The 14,781-nt window shown below is 40.1% G+C and overlaps 1 long non-coding RNA gene across 1 annotated transcript in view; it reads right to left on the bottom strand.

The window, feature by feature from the left end:
- The window catches only part of LOC139458327 (uncharacterized), a 41,419-nt gene that overhangs the window by 23,364 nt on the left and 3,274 nt on the right, over nucleotides 1–14,781 (bottom strand). The gene's annotated exons all lie outside the window — the stretch shown is intronic.

Consider the following 14,781-nt stretch of genomic DNA (forward strand, 5'->3'; position numbering starts at 1 on the left):
CTGGACGATTAAGGCAAGTAATAAGATATTTCTCTATCTAGACTATTTGTCTCGCAATGTTCAGGAAAGTAAAAGTAGATGCACAATATATATATATATATATAGATATATCAATGTATATCTGTAAATCTCCACATAACTCACAAGCTGCATAATTACAAGGTTTGATTTAAATATATATTATCAACAAAGGCCAAAGGATGAGACAAACGGTTTCCGTATTTAGAGTAATATATATGTTTTCCATTTTCGGCATTGCATCGATACAATTTCAAGTTCACGTATAATAATAATAATAATAATAATAATAATAATAATATGTGTATATGTATATAATATATATTGCCCTTGCCTCCATACACAAGGTGCATGCTCTAAGCGCTAACATTATAACCCTAAAACTAGCATATTTAACAACTACAACAGCTACGATATGATTCTTTCTGGCAGTATGTATTTTAAGATAATAATAAAAAGAATGTTTTCGCTATGCATATTCCAATTTATTACATAACAGTTCATTTTATAAAGAACTCAAAGTACAGACATATGTTGGTATTTTATGTTTAAATTGTTTATAGATATATCTTTCCTGTCTTCCCCTTTAAATGTTTTGGTTTGTTTTTGAACTCGGACGATCCAAGTTTATGCACTTTGAACAAAGATTTCTAAACACAAATCTTCAAACATGACTTTATTGTCTCTAACTACAGTGTCTGTTTTGTCTAAACGGCGGGCATCACAAATAAAAAGCAAAATGTTGACACTGTAAACGTTTGCATATAATTGTGTTTCAATAAAATAGAACAATAGAAATAATAGTACTTTGCCAGTTCGGTCCTAACGAGTGAAATTCATGTTGAAGATTGTCACATTTCCTACAGCTAAGTACATCATGCATGTGTGTAATTCTACACAAGACAAAACACGGGTCACGAATACGTCTTCTCCAGTCAAGGGAGTCGCGTGTCTCGGCTGAGAAATGAATTATGCACATGATGTAAAGAGTATCTTGCTTTCTCTATATGTCAAAGAAGCATACTGCAAGAATTTTTGTTGTTGGAAACTATACAGATTTATATATTTAAGGTTTATTTTACCTTTTAAGAGTTTATTCTATTTTTATATACACTATAATCGTCATCTCGTTATTTACATATTTATGAAATATATATTTCTGTTAAAAACACGACGTGGTAAATACATATACAATGCACAGGTATGTTACAAGGTATAGTAAAAGTTATATGATATTTTACCTTTTTACAGTTTATTTAACTTTTAAATACACTGTAATCTTCAGCATTATTTATGTATTTATGAACATATATATTTCCGTTCAAACATGACGCGGTAAGTACACATACAATACACGGGTATATCACAAGGTATATTACAAGTTATATGATATTGTTTGCAACAAAAACAATGCCTTACCATCATCGCGAGTGTACAAAACCAGAACGGAATAAGATTCCATAAAGTTTAACATATACTACTCAAAAGAACTTAAGGATCACCTGATTCTTCCATATCACAACAATTAATCTCTCATGCCATGAGAGATTAACATTACCAATATGAAAGAATCGGGTGATCCTTAACTTCTTTTGAGTAGTATATCTTTGTATACATCAAGTTCTGGGATCGAAGTAAAATATGCGAACAATAATTTTACGAGCCACTTAATACCTATCTGTCAGTGTTTTTTTTATGAAACTGCTGTGTATAACTAAAATAAATCATCTAAGGTCGAAAATTGGAGACAGGCGATTTTAAATGTCAAAATATACATGATGGATTGCGTGGACTCAGACAGGCATAAATAACTATGGGCAACTAAATACTTTGAATTTAATTATTTTCCTACCAAGATTTGTGACTAAACCTAACACAGACAAATATTATGTTAAAGAAAATGCGAAAATACACATGAAACTATGAAGTGCGGAACAAGTATGGAAAGCTAAACATCGTTGGTTAGGTATGTAATGAATTATGAATTCAAACCCCATTCAACAAAAACATAACTATCTTTTGAGTACAAGCGACATGTGGCAATGTGATTTTCAATATAAAATTACTGCAATAAAATAAATATTGTTTTCAATTACATTTCAAACTGCATTTGCCTTCGTACATGGGGCTACTTCTATCTTTAAATCGCCCTCGTGAAGTTTTATTGACTCTTATGATCACAGATAAAAAATAATCAAAAACTAAATAAAATCATGAATTTGTGCATAGAAAAACTGTGTGATCTACTATGCTTTCCAATAAGGACAGTGGATTAAGAACGTTCTATATGAATTTAGCCTTGCGAAAGTACGGGACTGACATACATACATTTGTGACCGATTGTAAACCATGTTGCGAACTTGTTACAAGCGGAATGTGAGTAGAAAAAAATGTATTTATTTTTGAGTAGTTTATTTACAATTGTGTTAATTCACAATTAAGTAAATCGGAATGAAAAACAATTTCGCTTTACCTGTATTGCAATGCTCTCAGTCTCCCTTTCCGATACCGGTAGCGGGCGAATAGATTATGCTCATGTAGGGCCAGACGGGCCTTGATCTATTTTTAGCTCCCTTCGCGAACTTTGGGAAAGTCTCTCGCGCATAGCGTCATTGAGCAGCGAGATGCGAACATCTTATCCACTTTCCGAAAATAGCGAAAACAAACCATTTTTTCAGTAGGGTATATCTATCAAAGGTGAAACAGTGATAAAGTTTCGCCAACGATACCCGTGTAGTCTCAAGTAGAAACTGTACTGGTGGGGTAAAGTGACAAATCTGTGCCGACACATTCCAGTAGTCCCAAATTCAAGTAAATTCTTCTGTTGAATATTCTTCACACAAAAAAATATGTTTACATTATACAAACAAGTCCAATATTTGCGAAGGTATTATATTTTCCGAGCTGCATTGGCATCATTGCGTCATAACCTATCTATACAAATTGAAATGATTTTAACAAAACATTTACTTTTCCATTACTGTTATCTCATATTATAAATTGCTGCTGAACGAGTACCAAATATCTCCCAATATTTCGTTATTTTTTATTTCATTTAATGCATTTAATGCTAATAGTACACTACAATGAATTCCATTCAGTTATTAAAAATCAAATGAAAACCCCGAACGTTTATTAAGCTCACTGTTAGTTTCAGATATAATGATGGTCACAAAATAAAGAATAAGAAGAGCAGTAGAGCTAAAACGTGCAGTATTTTAGTTTACTTTACATCAACACTTATTGTTTTTTAAATAAGTCAAGTTGGTGACTTAAACATTACAAATATGTTTGTGTCACGGTTGATTGTGTATGTCTCTAAAAAAAACCAAGCATTTATCTCACGCCCTGATAGTGTTCGTGTGCACTACGTCACGTCCACAGGTATTAGATTTATTCCTGTCATGGAATTATTCGCTTCACATCTGTGTGAATATAATTGACATATATGTCTAGACGGTTAATAAAAATATAATTATTGACATTATGTGTGGATAATATCTTCATATACACCATACCATAGTTTCCATGATAATCTTCATTTGTGGATAGTGCCTTCATATACATGTCATAGTTACAACATTCATAGTCAGGTATCCATCACATCTTCATATATACCGTGTCATTTCAACATTATCCATCTGCAAGTATGGATAATACCTTCATATATACCATGATACAGTTACCATGTCGATCTCTATGTTTGGATAATACCTGCATATATACCATGATACAGTTACCATGTCGATCTCTATGTGTGGATAATACCTGCATATATACCATGATACAGTTACCATGTCGATCTCTATGTGTGGATAATACCTGCATATATACCATGATACAGTAACCATGTCGATCTCTATGTGTGGATAATACCTGCATATATACCATGATACAGTTACCATGTCGATCTCTATGTGTGGATAATACCTGCATATATACCATGATACAGTTACTATGTCGATCTCTATGTGTGGATAATACCTGCATATATACCATGATACAGTTACCATGTCGATCTCTATGTGTGGATAATACTTGCATATATACCATGATACAGTTACCATGTCGATCTCTATGTGTGGATAATACCTGCATATATACCATGATACAGTTACCATGTCGATCTCTATGTGTGGATAATACCTTCATATATACCATGATACAGTTACCATGTCGATCTCTATGTGTGGATAATACCTGCATATATATCATGATACAGTTACCATGTCGATCTCTATGTGTGGATAATACCTTCATATATACCATGATACAGTTACCATGTCGATCTCTATGTGTGGATAATACCTGCATATATACCATGATACAGTTACTATGTCGATCTCTATGTGTGGATAATACCTTCATATATACCATGATACAGTTACCATGTCGATCTCTATGTGTGGATAATACCTGCATATATACCATGATACATTTACCATGTCGATCTCTATGTGTGGATAATACCTGCATATATACCATGATACAGTAACCATGTCGATCTCTATGTGTGGATAATACCTGCATATATACCATGATACAGTTACCATGTCGATCTCTATGTTGGATAATACCTCATATATACCATGATACAGTTACCATGTCGATCTCTATGTGTGGATAATACCTGCATATATACCATGATACAGTTACCATGTCGATCTCTATGTGTGGATAATACCTGCACATATACCATGATACAGTTACCATGTCGATCTCTATGTGTGGATAATACCTTCATATATACCATGATACAGTTACCATGTCGATCTCTATGTGTGGATAATACTTGCATATATACCATGATACAGTTACCATGTCGATCTCTATGTGTGGATAATACTTGCATATATACCATGATACAGTTACCATGTCGATCTCTATGTGTGGATAATACCTTCATATATACCATGATACAGTTACCATGTCGATCTCTATGTGTGGATAATACCTTCATATATACCATGATACAGTTACCATGTCGATCTCTATGTGTGGATAATACCTGCATATATACCATGATACAGTTACCATGTCGATCTCTATGTGTGGATAATACCTGCACATATACCATGATACAGTTACCATGTCGATCTCTATGTGTGGATAATACTTGCATATATACCATGATATAGTTACCATGTCGATCTCTATGTGTGGATAATACCTGCATAAACACCATGATATAGTTACCATGTCGATCTCTATGTGTGAATAATATCTTCATGTTGTATATATACGTCTGCGTGTACGTAGTATCCTTGGCTTTGTCCGTCTACAGCACTGTATCCATCTCCCTGTCCTTGCTTAAATTCCTATATCCATTTACATTTTTGTTGACATTCATATATGCTTCCACCTGTTTTTTGTTACATTCCTGTATCCATTTCCCTGTCCTTGCTTACATTCCTATATCCATCTCCCTGTTATTGCTCACATTCCTATAGCCATCTCCCTGTTATTGCTCACATTCCTATAGCCATCTCCCTGTTACTGCTCACATTCCTAGAACAATCTCCCTGTTATTGCCCACATTCCTATATCCATCTCCCTGTTATTGCCCACATTCCTATATCCATCTCCCTGTTCCTGCTTACATTCCTATATCCATCTCCCTGTTCCTGCCTACATTCCTACATCCATCTCCCTGTTCCTGCTTTCATTCCTATATCCCTGGGGCGGTCGGGTAGCCTAGTGGTTAAAGCGTTCGCTCGTTACGCCAAAGACCCGGGTTCGATTCCCGACATGGGTACAATGTGTGAAGCCCATTTCTGGTGTCCCCCGCCGTGATATTGCTGGAATATTGCTAAAAGCGGCGTAAAACCATACTCACTCACTCACTCCTATATCCATCTCCCTGTTCTTGCTTACATTCCTATATCCATCTCCCTGTTCCTGCTTACATTCCAGTATCCTTCTCTATTTTTTTGCTTACATTCCTTTAGCCATCTCCTTGCTCCTGCTTACATTCCTATATCCATCTCCGTATTCCTGCCTACATTCCTACATCCATCTCCCTGTGCCTGCTTTCATTCCTATATCCATCTCCCTGTTCTTGCTTACATTCCTATATCCATCTCCCGGTTCTTGTTTACATTCCTATATCCATCTCCCTGTTCTTACTTACATTCCTATATCCATCTCCGTGTTCCTGCTTACATTCCAGTATCCTTTTCTATTTTTTTGCTTACATTCCTATATCCATCTCCCTGTTCTTGCTTACATTCCTATATCCATCTCCCTGTTCTTGCTTACATTCCTATATCCATCTCCCTGTTCTTGTTTACATTCCTATATCCATCTCCCTGTTCCTGCTTACATTCCAGTATCCTTCTCTATTTTCTTGCTTACATTTCTGTAGCCATCTCCTTGTTCCTGCTTACATTCCTGTAACCATCTCCCTGTTCTTGCTTACATTCCTATATCCATCTCCGTATTCCTGCCTACATTCCTACATCCATCTCCATGTGCCTGCTTTCATTCCTATATCCATCTCCCTGTTCCTGCTTACATTCATATATCCATCTCCCGGTTCCTGCCTACATTCCAGTATCCTTCTCTATTTTCTTGCTTACATTCCTGTAGCCATCTCCTTGTTCCTGCTTACATTCCTATATCCGCCTCCCTGTTCTTGCTTACATTCCTATATCCATCTCCCTGTTCCTGCTTACATTCCTTTATCCATCTCCCTGTTCTTGAATACATTCCTATATCCATCTCCCTGTTCCCGCTTACATTCCTATATCCATCTCCCTGTTACTGCTTACATTCCTGTAGCCATCACCCTGTTCCTGCTTACATTCCTATATCCATCTCCCTGTTCTTGAATACATTCCTATATCCATCTCCCTGTTCTTGCTTACATTCCTGTATCCATCACCCTGTTCTTGCCTCCATTCGTATGTCAATGTCCCTGTTCTTGCTTACATTCCCATAGCGACCTTGTCATGACAACCTTTGTCCGAATGACCATTTAATTACAAAGGCTACTTACCATGTTGTAATTACAACCATATGTCTAGAATCACTCAACGTCCGTTACGTCGTACTTAGCAAAATGCTAATCCCATTGGTACAATTACAGTTAGTCACGTACAACGATCAGTGCAACCATGTCACTCTTCATTACCTACTCTTGTTTGTATTCATGACTTAACCTGTGTCAGGTTAAATAAGCCTTGGTCCAGAGATACGGAGAGACAGAAAAGTCTCATCCTTTACCTATCTAGGGTGTGGCGAGATGCTCCGGAGCACTGAATCACTTCCACTGTGTGCTGACCTGGCATGCAGCAATACACACACTTTAATCATCAACTTTATATTACTAGTAATTAATGTAACGCCCATGTGCAAGGAGCGTTGTTAAACTATTAAACTTTGCTTAACAGAGTAATTGTAATTCTTTCAGAGACTTATTCTTTTATTCTTCCAATATGACTTGCTTGATGAAGGTACTAGTGTCCCGATACGATGCTTGATAAAGGTACTAGTGTTCCGATACGAGTGTTGAAAGAATGCCTATTAGTAAGTTCAAATGTTCACCAGTCACCCCTACTGCATCCCCTGAACTTGTTGTTATACAGTTCTCTGACAGAGACGTGTATTCCTATGTCATCTGCCATTGTCATGTCCGAATTGAAGGAGGTGGGTGTGATTTTATGTGTGTGTGTGTATGTATGCATGTGTATATTTGTGTATGTGTATGTGTGTGTGTGTATGTATGTGTGTGTATGTGTGTGTATGTATGTGTGTATGTGTGTGTATGTATACATGTGTATATTTGTGTACGTGTGTGTGAGTGTGTGTGTGTGTGTGTGTGTGCAAGTGTATGTGTACAAGTGTATGTGTGTGTAAGTGTGTGTGTGTGTGTATGATTTTGTGTGGACCACACATCCACAGAACCATGTTAAAACAGACTATATGCTGAGGAAATATAGCCAGTGGGCGTTTCCGTCGACAGACAGCCATGCTGTGCTGACCGCGCCTCATTACCGAGACATCAAACCCTAAATATTTGACTGACACAGATGCAAATACGCGGACACATATCATTCAACAATACCGATATGTCCCTGACACAACTATTGCGCCGACAGAAGTATTGAATACTGTCTACAGACACAAATAGTGCAATGACACACATATTTCCCCGATACACATGCACTGATACAAGTATTATATACTGTTTCCTGACAATAGGGCAATGACACGCATATTTTGAAATGATATAAATCCATCTTTTTTTAAATGAGCGAAATGTTTCTTCATTTAACATTGCACAATGAAATCATTAGGACATGGTAACATCGGAGCATATCGTAAATTCCTAATTCAATCTCCCTGCCCTTGCTTACATTCCGTTGAACGGCTTGTAACATTATAACACGGTTACAACGAATGATATCGTGTAATCGTGACATCGGAGGATATCGTGGCATTCTATCATCGTTACATCGTTTCATTTTAACCCTCTACAATCGAAACATCTTATCATCTTAACACCCTATCATCGTTCATCGTAATACGCTAACGTGAACAAACGTGAGTGAAGGTCTACTCCCAAAAAACTCCCCTAATTGTCTTTAAAGAACACATTAGTCTTGACATTAAAGATGCAAACACAGTCACATGACAGGAATATATTGAAGGACTTCCGACACAATTGCGAAAAATGACTTTTGTTTAATCAGCCCAGCGAGAACCCCAGGAGACCGCATTGAGAGCGGCATTTCATTATTGTAAAAACAATCCCCTTTCAGTCGTTAGTACCAACAAAGATGCTTGATAGGGCAAACTTGCAAACCAATTTCTTTGAATTCGTTTGATCAAATTTTCTACAGCAACAAATAACTGCCGGAAGTCCATTCTTTGATGCTTCACGTGAAAAGATCTTCCTAATAGTATTCCGAGATTGTCATTAAAGAGAATTTGGTCGAGACCAATAATATCGGTACTCTGCTTAGATTCGCGTAATTAGGCATGTGTAGTAGAAATCTACTAATAACCAAACAAAAAATAGTGCCTGGAAAATAAAGAATCTCATTTCGTTTTTTTCCAGAGGCATTGTTTGAAATTAATCGGCAGACGACAGCAGGACCGCGCACTGGTTCTTGAGAAGCACGAGACAAGCTCAGGGCCAGTGGCTGAAAAAGAAGTGAAAAAATGACTAGCTGTCGCCAGAGAACTGCGAGACAGCGTAGAGATGAAATATCTCTTGTTTCAATATTCTTCTCTCATAAAGATGCATTCGGTCAACTTCGGTGGTTTCCGGAGGAAGTTGACGAGACGTGTATGTTATGGCTTCAAGGTTGTATTTCATTCGGATTTCGTCGGCTGACCATGTCGCTTACTGATAACATTTCACTTCTATTAAGAGTTCGCTGCCATTTTCCGGAATCGAATAGGACAAAAAATTCAAGTCTTCATAGAATCTACGTGAACGATGACGTGACATACCATTGCCTATATTTCTAAATGTTTGGTCGTTATCTTCTTGAATGAATCACTTATTGTCATAGAAACGCGACAAGCCGCGTGACAACCTTTGTGCTCCTCTACTTGCTGATATGTTTCTCTGGCCATATGAATCAAAATTTCTGCTTTGATTTAAAAAATCAAAACACGAGAAAAAGGCCAAGACGTTTAACTTAAGCTTCAAGTTTATCAAAGATTAGATATTGATTAATAGTTGCGAAAAAGCCACATAGTTCCACTGATATACCAGACATACACAGTGAAATAGCCACATAGTTCCACTGATATACCAGACATACACAGTGAAATAGCCACATAGTTCCACTGATATACCAGACATACACAGTGAAATAGCCACATAGTTCCACTGATATACCAGACATACACAGTGAAATAGCCACATAGTTCCACTGATATACCAGACATACACAGTGAAATAGCCACATAGTTCCACTGATATATCAGACATACACAGTGAAATAGCCACATAGTTCCACTGATATACCAGACATACACAGTGAAATAGCCACATAGTTCCACTGATATACCAGACATACACAGTGAAATAGCCACATAGTTCCACTGATATACCAGACATACACAGTGAAATAGCCACATAGTTCCACTGATATACCAGACATACACAGTGAAATAGCCACATAGTTCAACTGATATACCAGACATACACAGTGAAATAGCCACATAGTTCCACTGATATACCAGACATACACAGTGAAATAGCCACATAGTTCCACTGATATATCAGACATACACAGTGAAAAAGCCACATAGTTCCACTGATATACCAGATATACACAGTGAAATAGCCACATAGTTCCACTGATATACCAGACATACACAGTGAAATAGCCACATAGTTCCACTGATATACCAGACATACACAGTGAAATAGCCACATAGTTCCACTGATATATCAGACATACACAGTGAAATAGCCACATAGTTCCACTGATATATCAGACATACACAGTGAAAAAGCCACATAGTTCCACTGATATACCAGATATACACAGTGAAATAGCCACATAGTTCCACTGATATACCAGACATACACAGTGAAATAGCCACATAGTTCCACTGATATACCAGACATACACAGTGAAATAGCCACATAGTTCCACTGATATATCAGACATACACAGTGAAATAGCCACATAGTTCCACTGATATACCAGACATACACAGTGAAATAGCCACATAGTTCCACTGATATACCAGACATACACAGTGAAATAGCCACATAGTTCCACTGATATACCAGACATACACAGTGAAATCGCCTCATGTGTTTCATATTCATAAAGATTTAGATTGACCATAAAGTATCCACAAGACTGTATGACAAGAGGAACGACTTCAACTTTCTAATTGTCAACTGAATCCCATCTTGTATTCATGGGATACTGAATCCCATCTTGTATTCAGGGGCACTAAATCCCATCTTGTATTTAGGGGGTACTGAATCGCATCTTGTGCTCAGGTAGTACTGAATCCTATCTTGTACTCAGGTGGTACTGAATCCCATCTTGTACTCAGGGGGTACTGAATCCCATCGTGTATTCAGGTAGTACTGAAGCCCATCTTGTATTCAGGTGGTACTGAAGCCCATCTTGTACTCAGGGGGTACTGAATCGCATCTTGTATTTAGGGGGTACTGAATCCCATCTTGTATTCAGGTAGTACTGAAGCCCATCTTGTACTCAGGTGGTACTGAAGCCCATCTTGTATTCAGGGGGTACTGAATCGCATCTTGTATTTAGGGGGTACTGAATCCGATCTTGTACTCAGGGGGTACTGAATCCCATCTTGTATTCAGGGGGTACTGAATTCCATCTTGTATTCAGGTAGTACTGAATCCCATCTTGTGCTCAGGTAGTACTGAATCCCATCTGAACACAAGACGGAAGCAAGTCATTGTTTGATGATTAGAAAACTGAGGCCACTACGAATCCCATCTTGGACTCAGGGGGTACTGAATCCCATCTTGTACTCAGGGGGTACTGAATCCCATCTTGTACTCAGGTAGTACAGAATCCCATCTTGTATTCAGGGGGTACTGAATCCCATCTTGTACTCAGGGAGTACTGAATCCCATCTTGTACTCAGGTAGTACTGAATGCCATCTTGTATTCAGGGGGTACTGAATCCCATCTTGTATTCAGAGGGTACTGAATCCCATCTTGTATTCAGGTAGTACTGAATCCCATCTTGTGCTCAGGTAGTACTAAATCCCATTTTGTGCTCAGGAAGTACTGAATCCCATCTGAACACAAGACGGAAGCAAGTCATTGTTTGATGATTAGAAAACTGAGGCCACTACGAACATCTAACAACACGACAATCAGCTTACCTGGAGACCCGAGCCCTCGACATTCTACGTTCCCACCAGGAGGAACCAGTCAACACGCGTGAAGCCGTTATGACATCTCATATAATGAGAAGGTCAGGTGATCACGACACATATAATAGCAACGTGACATATATACCAGTGCTGCTTTTATCCTTCATGTTTTAAGCAAGAAAGCCAATTTAAATTGCGGCAAAGTAAAAAAGTCAAAGTAAAGAGAACATGTGATGTGTTTTTCTAGTCTCTCAAGAGTATCTTAACGTTTCATAAATAGAAATATTTCATAAATATTTTCAAATAAACGATCCATTCAGTATCCACCTATTGTGAAAATAGTCTATATGATATAATTTTTTATGTCTTTCTCTGTGTGTACAAATTATATTGTGCGCTGAAAACAAACGTCGTGGTTGCAGTGAATGAGTGAGTGAATAGGGATAAACGCCGATCTGGGCAGTTTCTCACTGTGATCAAGGCCGTGCAAATATTGCTGGTCGAGATCGAAGTTTCAGATTGATCCCGATTATAATTCTTGGTCGCTATCGTTGATTACACCAAATTGTAAACAACAACGACCTACGTCTGTCCAACGTTAATCTGAAACTGCGAGTGAGTATTGATTTACGTCGCTTTTAGCAATATTCCGGGAATATCATGGCGGGGCATACCAGAAATGGGCTTGACATATTGTACCATGTAGGGAATCGAACCCCACTCTTCAGGCGAATGCTTTAACAACTGGGCTACCCTTCCACCCGAATTTGAAACACATAGATATGTCTGAAATAAGGTTTTAAACAAGCTTCATCCTTAAGCCCAACTGAAAATCATGAAAACGTGCCTTTTTATCAGAATTAGTCATCTCGAAATCTTGAATTCAGTCCAGGGGATGCCACCCGAGATAACTGAGGGTAGGGTTTTATGCGATATATACTGACAATCGTCACTCACTCACTCACTCACAGACCCGTGACGATCCGTAGTAGAATAGCCCATGCTTGCCGCAACAGGCACCTATGCTTGTCGTAAGAGGCGGGATCGGGTGGTCAGGCTCGCTGACTTGGTTGATGAATGTCATCATATACCAATTCGGTGGATTGATGCTCATGATGTCAATCAATGGATTGTCTGGTCCAGACTCGATTTTTGACAGCACGCCGTCATACAGCTGGAATATTGCTGAGTACGGCGTTAAACAACAAACAAAAACAACAAACAGAAATAATGAAATGATGTACTAATGTATGCTATGCTGCATAAGTACACCCTCCCTGAAGTCGCCGAGCCACTACAACTGACAGCCGGTCCATTAAAAAGGTGCTGGCGACCCAGTCAACCCATGCCGGACAGAATGACAAGGCAGTGGCGACCCAGTCAACCCATGGCGGGCACAATGACAAGGCACTGGTGACGCACTCTACCCATGGCGGGCACAATGACAAGGCACTGGCGACCCACTCTACCCATGGCGGGCACAGTGACAAGGCACTGGCGACCCAGTCAACCCATGCCGGGCACAATGACAAGGCACTGGTGACCCACTCTACCCATGGCGGGCACAATGACAAGGCACTGGTGACGCACTCTACCCATGGCGGGCACAATGACAAGGCACTGGTGACCCAGTCAACCCATGGCGGGCACAATGACAAGGCACTGGTGACCCACTCTACCCATGGCGGGAACAATGACAAGGCACTGGTGACTCACTCTACCCATGGCGGGCACAATGACAAGGCACTGGTGACGCACTCTATACATGACGGGGACAATGACAAGGCACTGGTGACCCACTCTACCCATGGCGGGCACGATGACAAGGCACTGGCGACCCAGTCAACCCATGCCGGGCACAATGACAAGGCACTGGTGACCCACTCTACCCATGGCGGGGACAATGACAAGGCACTGGTGACCCACTCTACCCATGGCGGGAACAATGACAAGGCACTGGTGACCCACTCTACCCATGGCGGGCACAATGACAAGGCACTTGTGACGCACTCTACCCATGGCGGGCACAATGACAAGGCACTGGTGACGCACTCTACCCATGGCGGGCACAATGACAAGGCACTGGTGACCCAGTCAACCCATCGCGGGCACAATGACAAGGCACTGGTGACCCACTCTACCCATGGCGGGCACAATGACAAGGCACTGGTGACGCACTCTACCCATGGCGGGCACAATGACAAGGCACTGGCGACCCACTCTACCCATGGCGGGCACAATGACAAGGCACTGGTGACCCACTCTACCCATGGCGGGGACAATGACATGGCGCTGGTGACGCACTCTACCCATGGCGGGCACAATGACAAGGCGCTGGTGACCCACTCTACCCATGGCGGGCACAATGACAAGGCACTGGTGACCCACTCTACCCATGGCGGGGACAATGACATGGCGCTGGTGACGCACTCTACCCATGGCGGGCACAATGACAAGGCGCTGGTGACCCACTCTACCCATGGCGGGCACAATGACAAGGCACTGGTGACGCACTCTACCAATGGCGGGCACAATGACAAGGCGCTGGTGACCCACTCTATACATGGCGGGCACAATGACAAGGCGCTGGTGACCCACTCTACCCATGGCGGGCACAATGACAAGGCACTGGTGACGCACTCTACCAATGGCGGGCACAATGACAAGGCACTGGCGACCCAGTCAACCCATGGCGGGGACAATGACAAGGCATCCGCGACCCAGTCTAGGGAACAAGGATGAGGCACTGGTGAACAAATCTATCTGAAATCTTGATGGAGTGTGAGACTCAGCAATGAGCTTCCACGTCCAGTCGCGTATTCGGGCAGAGCATCACAAAGTAGCGTTGCACCCTCCCCGTGGATTCCTCATCCTTTATGTCTGTGTGGGTCAACTATAGTAAAAAAACTACCACAAATAAAACT

Source organism: Haliotis cracherodii, unplaced genomic scaffold, assembly GCF_022045235.1.
Source record: "Haliotis cracherodii isolate W230 unplaced genomic scaffold, xgHalCrac1.p SCAF_12, whole genome shotgun sequence".
Taxonomy (NCBI): Eukaryota; Metazoa; Mollusca; class Gastropoda; order Lepetellida; family Haliotidae; genus Haliotis; species Haliotis cracherodii.